The 21190-nt window shown below is 44.6% G+C and overlaps 1 protein-coding gene across 2 annotated transcripts in view; it reads right to left on the reverse strand.

Moving 5' to 3' along the window:
- The window catches only part of CPSF3 (cleavage and polyadenylation specific factor 3), a 421648-nt gene that overhangs the window by 221233 nt on the left and 179225 nt on the right, over positions 1–21190 (reverse strand). The gene's annotated exons all lie outside the window — the stretch shown is intronic.

A 21190-nucleotide genomic window follows, 5' to 3' on the forward strand; every position in this document is an offset into this window, starting at 1 on the left:
GGGAGGAGAAACACATTAAATTCAGTATGAGAAAGCAGTTCTGAACATAAATACCACTCCCAACAACCAAAAAAAAAAAAAAAGCAGATGCAAGAAAATAAACATATTGGGTTTGCAAATCTTATTTTATTTATTTTATGCATTTTTAAAGTGCTCACACAGCCGGGGGCATCGAGGGGCTGCTACAGGAATGTGTCTCTTAGCTGCGGATTTATAACACGCTTAATACCCGTAGGTTTCTAAGCGCGGGCCCGGGGATCGAGCCTGTGTTGCTTTGTGTCGTCTTTTTTCCAGGGCACGCACCTTACCTCATCATATTCTGTTCAATTAGCATGGTGCTTGTTGGGGAAAGTTGCAATTTTTCCACCACTGACTTCAAGGGAGTAATGGGGGGGTTCACAGCATATCTGTTATGAATCAGGACTTGAGCTGGTTTTTAAAGGTGAGTGACCTTTTTAGCCTCTCACCTGCTGAACTCCTTTAATTTGGGGTGCACTGGGCAGTTTAATGGCTCCCAGTACAGAGAGAGCCCCTCCCATTTCTTTTTACCTTTTTAGCACAGTCTAACTTAAATGGAGTACTGCAGGGAGACGTGGTCCCTTTTTCTTTTAGGTAATCGTTACCTTTTTAGATGTGCACAAAACAGGCTGCGTCACTGAGCCTAATTTTTACTTTCTCTAATTGAGCACAAACTAATTTATGTGCAATAGTGCCTTTTACGTACTGTTAAGCAAAAGAACTGCAAGATGGACATCAGCCCCATCTTTGAGGCCCCTGCTCCGCAATTTGTTTTTTGTCTGGGATATGGACTTAGTTGTCACTCAGCCTGGTTTAATCCAAAGCCCAAAAGAGTTTGGTTATGGTTTTTATCTGTTCAGCCTAGCAAATCCTTGTTTTGAAGGATTTTCCTTTTTTTTGTAACTTTGCTTTCACTGGACTATTTGCTATGCCTGGAACTCTAACTGACTGGAGGGAAGTAAAGCCTTCTTAGCTTCATTTACATTGCCCATATGGCTACCAGTGCACTGGGGACTGTCTCCCCTCCCATGATTTTGTGTTGTTTTCAATGTAGGACACATCACCTTACAGTTAAGTGCAGCAGGGGCACTTTGTATCCGGATTGCCTGGTTTTCTATAACATCCTTTGTACATTTATAAGCCCAGGACAGGCTGGTGGCAATGAACCATGTCTTGCTTATTTTTCTGGGACACCATCATTCTCCATCTTTATTTTAATGCATAATGCCATTTTGAGTAACAAAAAATGTCTGTGCCATGTGGTTTAAATAGTTTCCTTTGACCATCTTCCTGCCCTCTCAGGTTAGAAAACACCAACTTTCTGAGATCGTTCTTGGATTCCCAGGCTAGTCCCTTTGTACCTTTGAGTGTTAAGATGGATTTCCAAGATCAGCACTGGTGGGAGCATTTTGGGAGGCCACTCTTTTTTTTAATTCCAGAAGGACTGTCTCAGTGCTGTGTCTGGGCGGAAGCCTGATTGTCTATCTAGTAATAAGTGGCCTAGGTGGGTTTGCACTTGGGTGTATGCGATTTTGTCAATGATTTTGAGGAGGAATGGCACTGTTGTGATTGGTCTGTAGTTGGTGGGGGTGGTGGGATCTAGTGTAGGTTTTTTGAGTAGGGGTGTAACCAAAGCAACTTATGGAGGCAGGGATTTTGTTGGAACTGAAGGAAGCATTAACAAACTTAGTGATGGGTGCTAGGGTGTGGGTACAATCTTTAACTACTTTAGCAGGGAAGCTGTCTCCTTTGCAGTTGGATGGTTTAAGCAATGCTAACGTTTGGAGTACCTGGTCATTAGTAACTGAGGTGAAATGGAAATCGGGCATTATTGACCTGGTGTCTGACTGGTGGGAGGGGAGGTTTAGCGGAGTGCTCTAGGAGCTTTCTTTGCAGAACGATTTTATTTTTGTGTGTTGTCACTTTAGTGGTCAGTGCATCCTGAATGGTGGTACACCAGGCTTTGCTGTTATTGACTGGGCTGGTTGGTAGTATGGGGCATTAAAGTGCTCTAATAATAGTAAATAATTCTTTGGTGTTTGAGGCAGCATTGGTAATGCGTTGGTTAAGGGAATTAGCTTTGTGGGTGATTACTCAGAGTTTGTAGCTTTTGGATGATTCTTGGAGTTCTTTTTGGAGTTCTGCTGTGTTGTGTTTTCTATATAGTTGTTCTAGGGCTCTTTTATTCGTTCTAAATTCTATAAATTCGTACAAATTTTCTGGCATAGCAATAACGGGTATTAGGTTTCCTAGCTTCCCTGAGAATGTCCATGCATCTCTGAGGGAGCTGTAGGTGTCCAAACTCTATGACCTCAGGAGCCAGGCTGCTAGGTTTAGAGTTTGTGGGCATGGGTGTAGGGTCTCCCCCATGTCCTGAGACATGTTGTACGGGCAGGGTAGTTTTACTGGTGGGGAGAGGGACATTTCCATCAGATGAGCGAACCAGGGTTGGCGGGCCCACATGGGGGCCACCAGTATCATGGTAACTGGTTCCTGGTGCATCCTGTGCACTATCTTGTTGACAAGGGGAGTCGGAGGGGGGGGGCGGTGGTGGAGGCGGGGGGGCTAGCGTAGACACATTTCCCTGACCATGTTATCCAGAGAACGTTCCCCTTGGAGTGGTTCTGGGGGTACCTGGAGGCGTAGTATTGGCATTGGGCGTTCTCCTGAGTTGCGAACAGGTCGATCTCTGGTACGCCCCATTCTGCGAAGACGTTGGACACGATGTCTTCGTGCAGATGCCATTCGTATTCTATGGGCAGAGGGAAATCTCTGCTGAGCACTTCTGCCAGAAGATTGAGTTCCCCTGGAACATGTTGGGACACCAGAAACATCTTGTGTTTGAGAGCCCATAGCAAAATGTTTTGGGACAGCTTGGATAGCCCTGGAGAGCGAGTGCCCCCCCGGTTTGTTCAGGTAATACATGGCTGTAGTGCTGTCCGTTAGAATCAGCACTGTCTTTCCTTGTAGTTGCATCTGAAAAGCCTTTAATGCCTTGAATACTGCTAATAGCTCCAGTAAGTTTATATGGTTGGACGCTACTTGTGGGGACCACACTCCATGCGCTGTCTGCTGAAGCAGGTGAGCCCCCCACCCCGTGAGAGATGCGTCTGTCGCGAGAGTGACTTCCACTGCAGGGGTGGTGAAGGTTTTCCCCTTCAGAAGGCTTTCCCTTGACCACCAGTTCAAAGAGAGAACGAGGGGTGGCGAGACAACTACCAGATCTTCCCATTGTCTGCTGACTTGACACCACGGGCTGTTGAGCCACTGTTGCATGGGACCCATGCGCAGCCGCGCGTGGGGAACCAAGTATATGCATGACGCCATCATCCCGAATGGCTTTGCGCACCGTCACCTCCCGACTGGCTACATATTGAGGGATCTGAAAAAGCATGTTCTGAACCCTCTCGTTGGAGGGGGAAGACGAGGCCGTCTTTCGTCTGGATTAGAGCCCCCATAATTGTTTTGACTGGGGTCTAAACTGGATTTTTTCTCGTTGACGAAGAATCCCAGACTGAACAGAAAGTCTACGGTCCTTTGGGTGATCAAAAAACATGTGTCGTACAAGTCCCCCGTTATGAGCCAGTCGTCGTGTTAAAGGTAAACCGGGACAGATAGTCTGCGCAGGTGTGCTGCTGCTACTGCCAGTACCTTGGTAAAAACCCTTGGCGCCGAGGCGATGCCGAAGGGGAGTACTTTGAATTGGTAATGTCTGTTCTCTATCATGAACCTTAGATATTTCCTGTGCGCTGGCAACATTGAAATATGAAAGTATGCATCTTTCATGTCCAATGTTGCCATCAACAGTGGGATCACCTCCATGCGAAGTGTTAGCGTGCAAAACACTTGAGGTTTTATGAATTTGTTCGCTGGGTGCAGATCTAGCACAGGGCGCATGGTGAGGTCCTTTTTGGGACCAAGGAAGTACACTGAATAAATACCCTCGTTTACCAGAAGAATAGGGACTGCTTCTATGGCGTCCTTTCCAGCAGCGCTTCCACCTCTTGATTCAGTATCTCCAGATGGTCCGGTGAGAGGCGCCATGATCGTGGTGGTCTGAATTGTGGAGGTCGGGCGAATTCCACCCAGTACCCGTGGGAGACCGTCTTTATGACCCACTGGTTTGAAGTTCTGCCCTCCCAAGCCATGAGGAAAGATGTTAAGCGGCCCCCAACCAGGGTGACATGGGAGGGGACCTGGATCTGATGGTAATTTCTGACCAGAGGCTGCGGCTCCTCTAGGATTGGGGCCTCTACCTCTGGCTTTGACGCGTCGCTGACCCCTTGGTGGGTAGTATGCGGGGCTTCCTGATGTTTGTCCAGCATTAAAGTTTACCGTGCCATAGTGGTTCTGACTTGCATGGGACTGCCCTCGAAAGGACTGACGAGAATTACCTCCTCTGGGGGGGGAGGTCTTTGAGTAATTTGTTGCAGGGACTGCTCTTTTTTGGCTGTTTCTAGGGCTTCACCGACCGCCTTTCTGGAGAGGTTAGTTTCTTCAATGGGTTATTGATGAGAGCGGCCTGTGTCTCAGGCTTAAACCCTGAGGTACGAAGCCAAGCGTGCCTCTTAAGTAAGGTTCCCTGGCCCAGAGAACTGCCTACTATTTCAGCCGTGTCCAGAGTGTTCTTTATCACATTATGGTTCACTTGCCTGCCTTTGGCCACAATAGTGAGAAGCTTGGACCTGATGGGCTCTGGGACCTACTGGAGACGTTCCTGTACTAGGTTCCATTGAGTGTCAGCATAACTCGCCAGCAGCATAGTGTTATTCGCTATGCGCGCGGTATATATGCGGCAGCCGAGGTAACCTGCTTACCCAAAGCATATAATCTCTTGGATTCTCTATCTGGAGGTGTCTGCCCCGTAGCAAGGGGTAATCCTGCCAGTTTCCGGGTGGTAGTCACTACCAGGGAATCGGGGGTGGAGTGCCCTTTAATGTATCGAGGGTCCGAAGGAGCTGGCTGAAATAACTTTTCTACTATTGGGTTCATTGCCCGGGTCTGAGCTGGTGAAACCAGGGAAGGGGCCAATCATCTCTTAACAGAATTAAGGAGGGGAATGACCTGGCAAGAGGTAGGGTTTCTCATAAAGAATGTCTTCTACAAAGTCCTGTTCAGGCACCGCTTCTTGCGTAGTGATCTGAAAGTGATCTGCTGCCTTCCTTAACATGGCATTGAAGGCCATTTGGTCGTCTACAGGTGAGGCCTGGCAAGCAAGGGTTGACAGAGGAGAATCCAGGCACAGAACATCAGTGTCCTGATCTTGTTGGGGGAGCGTCCATGGGTCCGCCCCACTAGGTGTGTTTCTTCCCAATTGTCTGTGGCATCTGCCTAGTCCTCATTGTAGCCCTGCAGGAAGGAAGGTTCTTCATCTTCACTGTAAATGTCCTGATAAGTATCCATTTGAACAATGTTTTCATGATGGACGGGGACTGAGGGCTGATCCTCTTGTAACTGTGAAGCAGATTTAAGATTAGGTTCTCCACAAGATCTTTTCGGGGAAAGATGTTCAGAAGAATAAATCATTCTCCAGAGGATCCATGCACCCTTCAAATTTCTCCCTCGTCCACTTAAGAGGAACTAGAAGGGCCTACAGGTGTAAAAACGTCGTCTTCCGCCCCTTGATGCCGAAATGTGTCACTCAGGGTGTTGGAAAGAGGCTCTTGACTGTCCTCTTAGTTATCGCGAGAATCGGGGCACCATGGCGCATTGTCAGGTCCGACTTGGTCTGACAAGTCGCGATCTGACTTGGAACGAATGCAGACTTCACAGGTTTTAACATACTCCTCAGAATCTTCTCGCATTCTTTCCCACGAAAACTCTCTTTGCAATAAGTCAAATGTTTTCTTGATTCCAGGATGCCCAGCCAAAGGTGAATCGTGACAATCTTTCAAAGCTTTCATCCTCAATTCTTCAGATAGTAAATACAACCGTGTCCCTACAAAAGGTAAACCTTCTTTTATCTGACGTTCTGAATCTTCTGACACCCATTTCAACAATTCTTCTTCAGTCCATAATGACAAAATAGAATCACGAAAGTCTTGAATTTTCTCAGTTCCTGCAATAACAACATTTTTCTCAGAAAGTAAAGACGTTGGTGCACAAGGGTCATTCTTCAAACTACCTGGAATACATCGAGACAGAGCATCTGCTTTCCATTTTGACGTCCAGGTTTAAATAAGATGACAAAATCATATTCAGCAAAAAACAATGACCAACGTAATTGTCTTGGAGTTAGAGTTCTTGCAGAGCGAAGAAATGTTAAATTCCTGTGGTCCGTCAAACCAGTAACTCGATGTCTGGCACCCAAAATATAGTGTCTCCACTCTATAAAAGCAGCCTTAATCACCAACAATTCTCGATCAGAAATTGTATAATTTCTTTCAGCAGAAGAAAAACTTTTAGAAAAAAAATGCTACAGCATGAAGTTGTCCAGTTACTTGATGACGTTGTGATAACACAGCCCCATAGCACAATCTGAGGCATCTGCTTCCAGAAAAAATGTTTGTTCCACATCAGGATGTAATAGGATTGGTCCTGTCACAAACTTGTCTTTTAAAATTGAAACGCCTCTTCAGCTTCTTTAGTCCATTCAAACTTTACTCCCTTTTTTAGTAATCTAGTTATCAGGGAAATAATTTGAGAAATATTTTGTATGAATCTATGATAAAAATTCGCAAATCCGATAAAACTTTGTAAGTCTTTCACTGAGAAAGGCTGAGGCCAATCTCTAACAGCTTTTACCTTAGCAGAATCCATTTCCAATCCTTCAGGAGATAAAACAAATCCTAAAAATTCCACTCTTTCAGTGTGAAATTGACTTTTCTCTAGTTTTGCGAACAATTGATTTTCTCTTAATTTAATTAATACTTTACTAACATGTTCTTTGTGTTCATTTAAGTCTTTGGAAAATATCAGAATATCATCATCTATGTATACCACTACAAACACATCTAAAAACTCTCGAAGAACTTGATTGATAAAAAATTGAAATGCAGCAGGAGCATTACAAAGGCCAAATGGCATGACTTGATACTCAAATAGACCATAACGGGTTCTAAATGCTGTTTTCCATTCATCCCCTTCTTTTTTTCTTACTAAATGATATGCTCCTATAAGATCCAATTTAGTAAAGATTTTTGCTCCTTGAATCCTATCAAGCATCACTGAGATCAATGGTAAGGGGTATCTATTTTTAATAGTAATCTTATTTAGGGCTCTATAATCAATGCATGCCCTCAAGGTTTTGTCTTTTTTGGGAACAAAAAAATAATTGTGAAGCAGCCGGGGACTGAGAATGTCTAATGAAACCTTTGGCTAAATTCTCATCCAAATATTCTTTCAAATATTCATTCTCTCTCTCAGTCAATGCATAAACACGTCCACACGGAATGGGTGCACCATCTTCTAAATCAATTTTACAATCAAATGAACGATGTGGTGGTAATTCACTAGCTACTTGTTCGTCAAAAACATCTTTGAACTCCTGATAACAATCAGGTACGTTTCCTGACACAGCGCCTATCATATGTTCCTGCACTACACCTGCAGCTAAGCAAATTCCCTGAACCATTGATTTTTCCTCTTGAATCTGATCCTGAAATATCAAACATTGTTCTCTACAAAATTCTGACTTGAATTCAACTGTTCTTCCCCAATCAATATTTGGATTGTGTAATGTTAACCAGGGCATACCTAAGATTATTTGTAACTGTGGTGCATCAATTAATTCAAATACTATGTCCTCATCATGTTTCTCACCAATTTTCATTCATAATATCCGTCATTTGTGTAATCAAACCAGGTGTTAATTGAGTACCATCCACTGCCCTCACTTGTTCAGGAATTCCTTTAGAAACTACAGGCACTCCTAATCTTTTTGCTAAAGCCAAATCCATGAAGTTCCCGGTGGCCCCACAGTCAATCACACACGGACCGCCACATCTTATCTTACCTTCCCAAAATAAGGATACATTTAGAGTGATATGTGGTACTGCTGATTGGATGGTATTCGCCACAACTTGTCCTTTTCCTGTGTTGGTTTAAAAAAATTTTGGAGCACGTGGACATCTTCCTACAAAATGTGTTCCATCTCCACAATATAAACACAATTTCTCCCTATGGCGTCTCTCCTTTTCTTCTTTAGTTAAAGGACCTCTGACCTTACTTTCAATTACCTGTCCTTTAATTTCCTTTCCTGAATTCTGTTCTATCTTGGGACGTTCACTTCTATTCCAGACTCTACTTTCAGAATTTTTTTTTCGTTTTTCAGATCTCCTCTAAAATAACCTTAGGTCTAATTGAATCACTAAAGAAATTAAATCTTAACAAACTTTTGGTCTCTCTACTATTGTAGTCAACGCATCCTTTAATTCTTCTCTTAGACCTCTATAAAAAATGGAAGCCCTCTTCTCTTCTGGCTACTCACTCTCCTGTACAAGTGATCTAAATTGAGTTATATAAGTCACCAATTCTCTGTTACCCGGTCGTAACTCCAATAACTCACTATCAACACACAAGGATGAGGTTCTTCTATCGAACATTTTGCTGAATTCTTCCTTAAACACTTTCCAATCACTTATTTCATTAGCTCCTTTTTCTACTAAAAGGTACTGACCAAGCTGAAGCCTCCCCAGTTAAATAAGAAATTAAGAAAGCCACCTTAGCTGTTCCAGTAGGAAAAGCTTCTGGTCTACACAAAAAGTGTAACTCGCATTGCATTAAAAACGTTTTCAGCTTTCTATGATCTCCACCAAATCTTTCTGGGGGCGCTAAATGGAGTAGAAACCAATGAAATTCCTGGAGTTAAATGTATATTTTTTCTCTCTTCTTATCAACTATTTGCATTTTTTCTTCTAACTCAAGATACAAGACTGGGGGTTCTCGATCTATGGCCTTGCTAACCTTTGATGATCCTGGCATTTCTGATCTATGTACCAAACTACTTAATTCTTCCATTCTAACTCCCAAGGTTAAAGTCTCACTCTTGGCTAACCTTAAATCTTCCTCTATTTCCTTTAACATCTTTCCTATTGCTCCCAGACTAAACTCTGACTCGGTGTCCATCATCACTCAGTCAGGATTTAATTACGTGGGCCTTTCATTCTGTCAGGTCCAATCTTGAGTCTTCCTGCAGGAGTGATGCTGGACCACCAGACCTCCCCCAAGTATGCCTGCCCAATAGTCTCTAAGAAGATAAAACTACCAAGCTGGCAAACCCAAGGGGAAAGGGGAATTGGAGAACAAAACAAAGACAGATCTTCACTGGATAACACTGATGTCTGATGCCCTCTGGTACTGGATTATTCTCTCTTCAGTGTGTGAAATCTAAGGGAAAAAATAATAGCATATATGACAGAAAGGAATTGAACACTAGAATTGAACACTAGAATTGAACACTAGACCTGAATCCAGTAAATGGGTCAAGTACAGAACAATGTTCGTGGGAGAGCAGTCAACTGGGTTGATGCTCTTACCTCTACACCAGATGACAAATCTTTTCCACTTGCTAGAATAGCAGTGGCGAGTATTAGGTTTTCTGGCTTCCCTGAGGATGTCCATACATCTCTGCGGGAGATGCAATGTCCAAATTCTATGATCTCAGGAGCCAGGCTGCTAAATTCATGGTCTGAGGGCATGGAAGCAGTGTCCTGCCCTTGTCCTGTGACAGCATGTTGTACGGGCAGGGAAGTCTCACTGGGGGAGATAGGGATATCTCCATCAAGTGAGCGAACCATGGCTGCCGGGCCCACATTGGGGCCACTAGTATCATGGTAACCTGTTCCTGGTGCATCTTGTGCACCACCTTGTTGAGAAGGGGAGTCAGGGGAAAGGCGTAAACAAATTTCCCTGACCATTGAATCGACAGACCGTTCCCCTTGGACTGGTTTTGGGGGTACCTGGAGGCGTAACTTTGGCATTGTGAGTTCTCCAGTGTTGCGAACAGGTCTATTTCCGGGAATCCCCATTGCGTGAAAACATCTAAGACGATGTCTTCGTGCAATTGCCATTCGTACTCTTCGGGCAGGGGGAAGTCTCTGCTGAGTTCGTCTGCTAGCAGATTGAGTTCTCCTGGTACGTGTTGTGACAGTAGGAACATGTGTTTGAGAGCCCACTTCCATATATTCTGTGACAGCTTGGACAGTCCTGGAGAGTGGGTTCCCCCTGCTTGTTGATGTAGTACATGGCTGTGGTGCTGTCTGTAAGGACCATCACTGTCTTCCCTTGTAGGTGTTCCTGGAAGGCTTTTAGTGCTTTGAACACCGCTAGTAGCTCCAGAAGGTTTATATGCTTGGATGCTACGTTCGGAGTCCAGACTCCGTGAGCAGTTTTTTGGGATAGGTGAGCCCCCCATCCTGTGAGGGATGCGTCCGTGGTTAGAGTGGCCTCCACTGCGGGTGTGGCAAAGGGTTTCCCTATTATCAGGTTTTCCTTTTTCCACCACCGTAGCGAGAGAACCAAGGCCTGCGAGACCACCACTAGATCGTCCCATTGTCCGCTGGCCTGACACCACTGGCTGTTGAGCCACTCTTGCATTGGGCGCATGCGCAGGCGCACGTGAGGTACCAAATAAATACACAACGCCATCATGCCTAGCAAACGCATCGCTTTGCGCACCGTCACCTCTCGACCTGCCACATATTAAGGGATCTGAAACAGCATGTTTTGGACCCTCTCGTTGGCGGGGAAGACGATGCCGTCCTTTGTTCGAATTAGAGCCCCTAGGAATCGTTTGACTTGGCTGGGGTCTAAGCTGGACTTCTTCTCGTTGATGGAGAAGCCCAGTTGGAACAAAAGGTCTACAGTCTTTTGGGTGTTTGAGAAGCATGTCTCGTAAGAATCCCCTGTTATGAGCCAGTCGTCGAGGTAAGGGTATACTGGGATGGATAACCTGCGCAGGTGTGCCGCTGCCACTGCCAGTACCTTCGTGAATACCCTTGGAGCCGAGGCTATACCGAAGGGCAGCACTCTGAACTGGTAGTGTTTGCCCTCTATCATGAACCTGAGGTATTTTCTGTGCGCTGGCAACATTAAAATATGAAAGTATGCATCTTTCATGTCCAGTGTTGTCATGTAATCTCCCTGTGATAGCAGTGGGATCACTTCCTGTAAGCTCACCATACGAAACTTCTGGGGTTTGACAAACTTGTTCGCTGGGCGCAGATCTAATACAGGGCGCATGGTTAGATCCTTTTGGGTACAAGGAAGTACACTGAATAAATACCTTCCATTACCTGAGATAGAGGCACGACCTATATGGCTCCTTTTTCCAGCAGTTGGTCCACTTCTTGGAGAAGGATGGCAAGGTGTTCTGGTGTCATGCGGCGTCCCCTCGGGGGTCTGTATGTTGGGGAACTGTTGAACTCTATACAGTAGCCGCGGGCTACGGTGGAAAGTACCCAGCGGTCTGATGTTATTCCCTCCCATGCTGGAAGAAAGGATGTTAACCGGCCCCCGACCGGCGTTGCATGGGAGGGGACGTGAATCTTCGCGTCACTTGGTGGCGTTGTTGGCTTGGGAGCCTCTGGGGGTGGAACCCCGGCCTCTTCCCTTGCCACGACGTTGACCCCTCTGATTGTACTGGCCGCTATTACTCTGGTAGTTGCTGGCAGAGTACTGTTGTTGGTTTTGTTGCTGGCGTTGTCCACGAAAAAAGCGCTTATTACCAAATCCCCGCATATTAGGAGGTTTAGAATTTTGGTCTAAGGTCTTTATAGTATCAAATTCTTTTTTCGCGTTCTCCAGCGCGTCATCCACTGCTCTCCCAAAGAGGTTGGATTCCTCTATGGGTTTATTAATAAGGGATGCTTGTGTTTCCGCCTTAAATCCAGAATTGCGAAGCCAGACGTGACGCTTCAGTAAAATTCCTTGTACCAAAGTGCGGCCAACCGTCTCTTTATTTATTTATTTATTCGCATTTGTTAAGCGCACAGAATCAGCCCTGAGGCATCGTGGCGCTGGTTACAGAATAGCGCTGGTTACAGGGAAAGCGCGTCTTAGTTACAGCATACAGAGGCATACATGCATACAGTTTGGGCAGTAGCAATAGTTAGCAGTGTGTGCCTGAATGGCAGTAGGTAGAGGAATTTTAGTTAAAGAGAGAGGTTTTGAGTTTTTTTCTAAACGCTGTGAAGGAGCCTTCTGCTCTTAGAGCGTGGGGGAGATTATTCCAAAGTTTTGGTGCTATGTAGGGGAAACCCAGCCCCCCGGCTGTAATCTTGTGGATGCGTGGTACAGTGAGTTGGTTAGTGTAGCAGAGTCTGGTAGGTCTGGATGAGGTCTGTCTGAGAATGGTGTCTGAGAGATATGATGGTGCAGTGTGGTGGATACATTTGTGGGTAGTAGTCAGTACCTTGAAGGTGATGCGTTCTTTGACAGGGAGCCAGTGAACTGATTGCCTTGCCAGTGAGATGTGGTCCCTTTTGGAGATGTTTAATGCTGCTCTTAGAGCGTTATTTTGGGTGACCTGGAGTTTGTTTAGGTTTTTTTCAGAGGTGCCGGCTAGAAGTGCATTGCAATAGTCAAGTTTAGCGCCTATGGTAGCTCTTGCTATTGAAAGGCAGTTTTCTTTGGAAAGGAATGGTTTAATGGCGTTGATGAGTTTAGTGCATAGTGCAGATGCGGAGACAATGGCACTAACTTGTTTGTCCATGGACAGGGTTGCATCAATGTAGACCCCTAGCGTTTTCACAGAGGATAGGACTGGGATAGTGCAGTTGTCGATGTTGAAATTGGCATAGCAGCTGTCTAGCCTGGCCAGTGTGGATTTTTGGCCGAGGATAAGGATTTCAGTCTTATCCCCGTTAAGACATAGGCCGTTAGTGGCCATCCAGGCTTGAATGGTGGCATATATGAGTTTTAGAGCTAGGGCGTCTTTGTGGTATGAGCCTGATAGAGGGAGGAGCACTTGGGTGTCGTCGGCGTAGTTGGTGTAGGCAATCCCAAGTGCATCAAGTTTCTCGAATAGGGGCTTAGTGAATAGATTGTAAAGCGTAGGTGCTGTACAGGAGCCTTGAGGGACACCGCAGTGTATTATGGATGGTGTTGCGCTCGAAATGTTTGAAAAGACTTTCATGGCCCTCCCTTCAAGAAATGAGGTTATCCAGGAGGTGGCTTGGTCAGAGAAATGTGCGGAGTGGGAGAGGTGTGAGGTGAGGGTCTTGTGGTCCACTAGGTCGAATGCCGCAGAGAGGTCGAGGAGAAGTAAAAGGGCGGGTTTACCTTTGTCCAATATCTTGGTTATTTGGTTTTTTAGGTCCAGCAAAGCAGTCTCTGTTCCATGACCTTTGCGGAAGCCTGACTGTCTGGTGCCTAGGATGGAGTTAGATTCGAGGTATAGTTGGATTTGGCTGTGTGCCACTTTATCTAGAATCTTGAGAAGGAAGGGGACAGTTGTTATAGGTCTGTAATTGTTAGGCATCGTGGGGTCGAGAGTGGGCTTTTTTAGAAGTGGGCGCACCCAGGCTTCTTTAAGACTGTCTGGGACAGAGCAGGACTTGAATGAGGCATTAATGAATGCGGTAATGATTGGGGCAAGTGGTTCAGCGCAGTCCTTGATTAATTTAGGGGGGCATGTATCGGCTTTGCAAGTCGAAGGTTTCAGATGTTTCAGTATGTCCAGGACTTCTAGTTCTGAAACTTCTTTAAAGGCAAATTTGGGAATGTTAGTGGTTTTGCTATGGGATTGGGAATCTAAGTGTCGACTCTGTTTTGGCAAGGTATTGTAGTGGTCGCGGATTTTGTTTTGTAAGAGGTCTATTTTGTTGAGCATGGCGGCTTGGATACTGTCTCTGCTGCATCGAGGGTATTCTTGACGATGCTTTGATTGACCAGAGAGCCCTTGTTAACTGTAGCCAGTAAACGAGTCCTTAGGGGTTCGGGAGCTTCTTCGATGTCCTGTCTGAGCTTAGCCCATTGAGCATCGGCGTAGCTTGCCAATAGGGTATTATTATTGGCGATTCTGGTAGAGAATGCTGCAGAGGTGGTGATTCTCTTGGCTAGGGCATACAGCTTCTTCCCCTCTTTATCTGGGGGTGCCTCGCTAGTAGATAGTGGGACTCCTGCCCTTTTTCTGGTGTTTGTCACGACCAGGGAGTCCGGGATTGAGTGACCCTTAATATATAATGGGTCTGATTGAGAGGGAGAGAACAGTTTCTCAATCCTCGGATTGACCCCTCTCACCAATGCAGGAGTGGAAAGAGAAGGTGTAATACGTCTCTTAACTGAGGCGAGGATAGGTATAACCTGGCTAGTGGGGGGGTTTTCTTTGATAATCCTCTCCACAAAATCGGTGTCTGGGGTGACGTCTCCAGTTTCGATTTCGAAATGCGCTGCTGCCTTCTTCAGCAGTGCATTGAAGGTGGGTTGATCATCGACAGGCGAAGGGTTCCTGACTGGTGTAGTTTCAGTAGACCTGATGACTATACTGCTACTGCCTGTGTCAGTCGACCTAGCCGGTGACTGCCAGGGATTTTGGTCGCCCTCACCTGTGTCTTCCTGGAATCCTTCCTCACATAGGTTAGTTTCCTCGTGAAAACCTTCCTCTTCTTGTTGGTCCTCAACATAGGTGAACTCATCTTCCTCTTGGAAAAAGGTGTCTTCCTCAGTGGGATTGTAAGAGTTTATGTCCTCCTGTATGGGGTTATAAAACTTCTGGTATTTAGCCCTTGGACTCTCAAGGGGTGCCTCCCTTGGTCTCTTGGACGCCCTGTCTTCTGGGATGGACATGAACCTATCTAGGCGGAGTTTCGTGCAGAGTTTCAGTCTGCTGCAGTGAGAGAGGAGAGAGGAGCTGCTGCTACTCATTGCTTTGCTCGTTTTGCTTGTGGAACTGGAACTGTGGCTTTAAGGAATACAAGCCCAACTTTCCTTTAAATACTCCGATCTAGCGTGGAGCGCGCGCGGAGTTTCGTGCAGAGTTTCAGTCTGCTGCAGTGAGAGAGGAGAGAGGAGCTGCTGCTACTCATTGCTTTGCTCGTTTTGCTTGTGGAACTGGAACTGTGGCTTTAAGGAATACAAGCCCAACTTTCCTTTAAATACTCCGATCTAGCGCGGAGCGCGCGCGGAGTTTCGTGCAGAGTTTCAGTCTGCTGCAGTCCGCGGCAGGACGTCAGGAAGAAGGTAAGACTTTACAACTACATTAAAATCATGGACACGGGTCCTCAAACACGTTTAAAAGCAAAACAGGCTTCAACCGCATGCACCAGTGCAAAAATGAAATGCCAGAAAGTCCTTGGAGTGCATGAAAGCTCTTCATACGACATTTCTTTGTTAGCAAACAAAACATGTGAGCAGGAAGTGGGGAGGGGGAGTGTGAGACCGCGCGGTGAATTTGTGGTTTCTCCAGCTCACCTTACTACCGTGCGCATATTTGACCAGTCCACACCGCAGCCTCCCACCATCCACATGCATCCCCGACCACACACGTCCTCTGAAAGTACTAATGGCCCGGCAGCGCTCGCTTACTTGGCTGCCCGTTGCCTCCCCGAACCTGTGTTTATACAAACAGGAGCAAGATCAATGAAAGAAAAGCCTTGGTCTCAGACGAATGAATTACAGCTGGCCGCCGTGGAAATCAATCCCGCGTCCACAATACCCATCAGTACAGAATCCATAATAACATCAAATCAGAGGATATATGAAATGAAAAATAAAGAAAACAAGCGTAGTAAAAACGAAAGAACTGAATTATCAAAGAATGTCAGTGAAACAAGTTTTGCACAGGTACCAGGCTTGTTGGTCTCGCCCAGTCAGATGGACTTGTTTGGCAAAACAAGTTCAATGGCGCCGACTACAACACAAGTGAATCAAGATGAGAAAAATGAAAAAAATGAGCCTATGGCACGCGAAACAGTTGGTATCACGAAAATAGCGGCAGTACAACAATTACAATCAGAAAAAGGAAGAACTGAAGCAGGCGAAGACCTGTTTCAATCACCATTCGACGTGACGGATGCAGAATTACTAAACATTGAAACATCACAAACTCCATCAAATTCTAAAATATTTAACTTCGACACCCACCAACAGGAACCATGCGGTAGTAATCGAGAAGATATCGCACGTTTAACCAACTCAATACAACCACTGCGACTCACGTTGCCTACTGAATACAGTTGCCATTCAAAAGCGGCTCTACAAATAAATACAACGGAGAGTCTAAAATATAGTGGCATTGATTTAGCAGGACGAGAGGCAAGGCTTACCCTGAGACTACAAGCCGATTTTGAAAATATTAAAACAAAACTATCAGACAGCTATATGAGTAAAACGAAAGACAACAAAAATAGCTGTAGAACTCTAGTACCTGCAGAGTCAGTAACTGACACAGACTCAAGCCGCGTAAATTTACAAGGTAAAGAACATTGTCAGCTGAACAAAGAATACACAGTGGATCCCGAGTTGAATATTGAGAGGCCAGTATATCATCTTCCACAGAGCCTCGCATTTGGTGAAAATTCTGGGAACTCTCCAAGTGAATCACTCGGACACGGGAAGAAATGGCAAAATAAAAAGGACAGAAATGCACCAAATTGTTCCACTCCAGCAAATCACGGTGCAAGTGAAACCGCTTTGCATTCACAAAAGCCTCAAGACCTACATCTGGTCTGCGACTATATGGATTCAAAAATACCAGCCAAAGAAAAATCACCAAATGCCGTTGAAAAAGAACATGAAGCAAAATCAAACCTATCTGTAGCAGCAGCAATCCAGATACATAACAAAGTACTTGCTGCAACCTCCTTGGCCCTAATTCCTTTCATAAAATTATACGATAACTTGAATGAAGCCACACAAAACAATGCAGATTGCTTGGGCAATCTGGTGGAAAAAGTTTCGAAAATGGAAACTTTAGTACAAATACAACAACAACAAAAAGACAATCAATACACGGAGATAGACGATGGCCTCAGAAAGATTTATGAGCTAATCGAAAAACAGACAAATGAAGGAAGAAAACAAATGGATGATCTGTTAGACTTCATGAAAAAGTCCTTCTCGGATCGAAACGTGGCAAACTTATGTGCAGTTAAAAAGAACGAGGGGTCCAATACTACTGCTATTCCTATTGGCTCAGAACTTAAAGGAGAGGAAATAATGTCTCAAAAAGCTTCAAATGTCGCAATCCTCCATTCGGCAAACGCAAATCTAAATACTCAAATTGTACCTAGCTGCCAAGAGGCAAGTGCCACAGCCCCCTCTGCGACGGCAATAGAAAAGCGCTCTACTAACGTCCAAGAGAAAAATGAAGAGATCACGAAGATACAAGCTGCGGAGCCTTTGTCAGGTATACCAAGTTGTTTAGCCGTCAAGGCATCGTTTGGGATCTTCCATGGACCAGCAAAAAACATCCGATCAGGACAAATGCCTGAACCTAAACAGTCGGTGGTCCCTGGCACCTCAACAACAGTTATCCGAAAAAAACAAAAGGAAAAGAAAAAACATATAACAGTCAACAACCAAACTTCGATCTCAAGAAAATTTATTAGAAACCTAACCACACCCCCGAAACCAAAGATATTTGCTCGAGAAAACGCAGTGGGCAAAATGGCCAACAAATCTGCGATCGTAAATGGTACAAAAGAAGCAAATGTGGACACTTTGGAAAAGGAAAAGGAAAAAGACAGCGAAATAGGTCCTAAAGATCACTCTGTTCGAAGAGAACACAAAACTGGTAAATTAAATCCAAAAAAACGGATAAGAATCGACTCAGACACAAGTAGTGATTCATCATCTGATGACATTCAGGAACTGTGCAACCTCTCCACATATTCCGATGTTTCCGGAGAAGATGAAACTCAAGACGAAACCAACATTTCTTTATCCGAAAGTCTGAGCATTATGGAAGTTTCCACCCAAAAACATCAAGGTAGGCAGGGAGGCAAAACGAAACACTCGAGAGCTGTCGAAAAACAAATGGGAGACAGCAAAAAGTTATTGCCTCAGGCAGCAGCCACAAAAATGGCTGACAGACACCAGAATGATAACCGTTTCATTAAAAAGAAACTGGAAACTGCATTAAACCCAAAACAAACGTCAGCTCAAAATCAAACAAGAAAAGAAATGTCAAAATCCCGGACTGGACAAAGCACAGGTGCCTCAGGAAAAATAAAAATAATCAATGTATTGGACGATGACTCAGAGGTAAATTTGAACCGAGGCAATGTTATGCGACTATTTCATGCGGTTCCGACACTAAGGATCATTAAGTCTGATGATATATGAATTGTAGAATATACGTCAGAAGAACGAGCTGATAGTGTTCTCTTACACATCAACTCTCAAGCGATCAGAAAGATTATATTGACCGCGAAAGAGGAACTGCTACGCCTGGGGTTCGAGATGTCAACACCGTTGGCTGAAGCTCGCGAGAAAGGAATTGAATCAAAAAAAAAGATCCCTGACCCAACGCCGAGCTCAAATACGATCCCACTTGAGTACTTACTCATCAACTGGGACAAAGGAAGAGCGGCGATCGCAGGCTAAAAGGAGACTTTAAATAGTTACAACCGGACAGGATGCTGATGCCACTCTTATTTCCTGGAACACCAGGGGATTCAGTCATTTATACAACGGCTTCCCAGTGGACCTAACCAACAACTTTGCTATATGCCTACAGGAAACTTGGATGCGGAAATCGCCGATAAAGGACGGTTATCAAATATTGATCAACCCTGCCGATAAAAACACAACAGGTCGTCCATTTTCCGGTCTCTTAACGCTGATAAAAATTGGAACAAACTGGGAAGTCACTGAATCAGCTAACCCAAATCAGTATGTACAAGCGAACTTACTTGAAAGAAAGAGTGGAGAAAAAGATAAAGTTCAAAAACTATTGCTACTGAATGTCTACTGGAACCAAACAAGATCACTAGTAGCCAATTCATTAGCTCTATAACAGCATTAATAGACCAGAACCAGTCGTCCCATCAAAATGTATGGATCATTATATGCGGAGATTTAAACCTAGCATGGTTTAATGGAAATTAATCAAAGTATCCCAAGCTGAAGATCGTAAAACTAGCTCCAGGCAAGCAAGATGGAATGACGCAATGGAGGCACGAGACTGTACAATGATCAACGGAAACGTGAAGGGAGACATACCGCCACAGGTCACTTGGGCTTTAGACTATATTTGGACGTCTAACAATGTGACAAAACTAATCCATAACCTGGCGATAATTCCCTCAAATAACAGTGATCACTCACTCCTGATCATGTTTTGGCATCCGAGCTGTAAAACATTAATAGGCTCGGCAAGTACAGAGCTAGAAGTAAATTCCGGACGAAACAGACTGAGGATAAAAGCAAAGCAAATCCTGAACCTAACTGCGGTTTTTCAATCACAAACCAAAGACAATCAGGAAACACCAAACTACACTGCTTTATTGCCGTATACTAATACAACAAAAAAAAGTCAACACCATCAAGAACATGATCATCTACACATCTGGAGTAATACCGTGAAAAAGGAAAAGATGAAATTAAGAAAAGACCTACGAGAGCTGAGGTCTGGAAGCAATACAAATACAGCTACCATGATAAAACATAGGAAACAAGTTTATCGCAATTGGTCAAAGACCTTCAACATGCAGCGCGATCAAGAACGAGGGGAGGCAATGCTAGCTCTGATTAAAACAAACAACACCAGAGACATATGGAACATCTTGAACCAAGGCAGTATAAAACACGCAAGTACTATGGCCAATGGTGTATCGGAAGCCAACTGGGTGAGGCATTTTAAACAACTACTTGCGTCACAACCAACCGAGCTGGAAGAAAAAAACGAGATATGTTCCACTCCCTGGGACATAATCGAATCCGAAGAGGACATAGCAAGTGTAATATCCAAACTGAAGAACTCAAGAGCAGCCGGTCCTGATTGCATCACCAACGTGATGCTAAACGAACATAAACACGAATGGTCAGCGTTCATCTCGGAGCTGTTCAAGGAGATTGCCAAAACAAGGAAAATCCCAGCATCATGGTTGGAAGCTATAATTGTCCCAATATATAAGAAAGGCAACAGAGAAGATCCTGTCAATTATCGCCCAATCGCTTTATTAGATACTATTGGGAAGGTATTTGCAATGTTCTTACAAAAAAAAATAACAGCATGGGCCCGGAGATCTAAAATAGATGACAACAGACCAACAGGCTTCACGAAAGGAGTAGGCACAGAAAACAACCTCGTTATAGTGAACATCCTGAAGCTTGAAGCCATTCGGAAGAGGGAAAACCTGTACTTCGCCTTTATTGATATGCAACAAGCATTCGACACCATAAACAGAGAGATGCTTTGGGCAAAATTAAAGAAATGGAAATGCCCGCTCTCTCTGTTAAACCCAATACAAGCCTTACATGAATCCACCACAATAAGAATAAGGCTTAATGAAAATGGGGATCTCTCAGAAGCGATCGCAACAAATAAAGGAGTGAAACAAGGCTGCCCCTTAGCTGCGGTCTTATTTAAGTTATACATTGCTGATGTCTCGGGAGTCTTAGCCAGCACACATTCATTTCCGCCTAAAATAAATGGTCATCAAATACGTTGCTTGATCTATGCGGATGACTTGGTGCTAGCCGATAGAACACAAATCGGCCTACAGCGTCTATTAAGTGCCCTGGAAGGATACATGGAAGCAAATGACCTTAAGATCAACGTGGGAAAAACGAAGATCATGAAATTTAGTCACACAAAGGGAGCAAGAAACAAGAACTTCAAGTGGCATATTAATAAGGTTCCAATAGACGAAGTCAATGTGATCCGTTACTTGGGAATCTCAATAAGCACCTGAATCAGAGAACAAAGCTGGGTTAATGAACTTGACAAGCGAACGCGAACCCTGGCACTACAAGGAGCAAGAATCCACATGCTATATGGAAAATTTACGCTTGTCCCAGTCCGCACTTTCTATCTCCAAAAAGTCATTCCAGCCATCACATTTGGCGCAGAGGCAGGCTGGAACATTGACCTAAAAATCTGGACAAAACTTGAAGGTATTTTTTGGCGATGCGTGTTACATCTACCAAAATACCTATCAATGACAATAATTCGGCATGAACTTGCTATGGAGCCTTTGTACGGCACAGTTATTTGGAAATCGATGGCGATGCTAAGAAAGATGGAACTCAACAATGTAGAACCTGCATACAAAATCTTTGCTCCGCA

This window comes from Ambystoma mexicanum, chromosome 4p (assembly GCF_040938575.1).
Source record: "Ambystoma mexicanum isolate Mex_15411 chromosome 4p, UKY_AmexF1_1, whole genome shotgun sequence".
Classification (NCBI taxonomy): Eukaryota; Metazoa; Chordata; class Amphibia; order Caudata; family Ambystomatidae; genus Ambystoma; species Ambystoma mexicanum.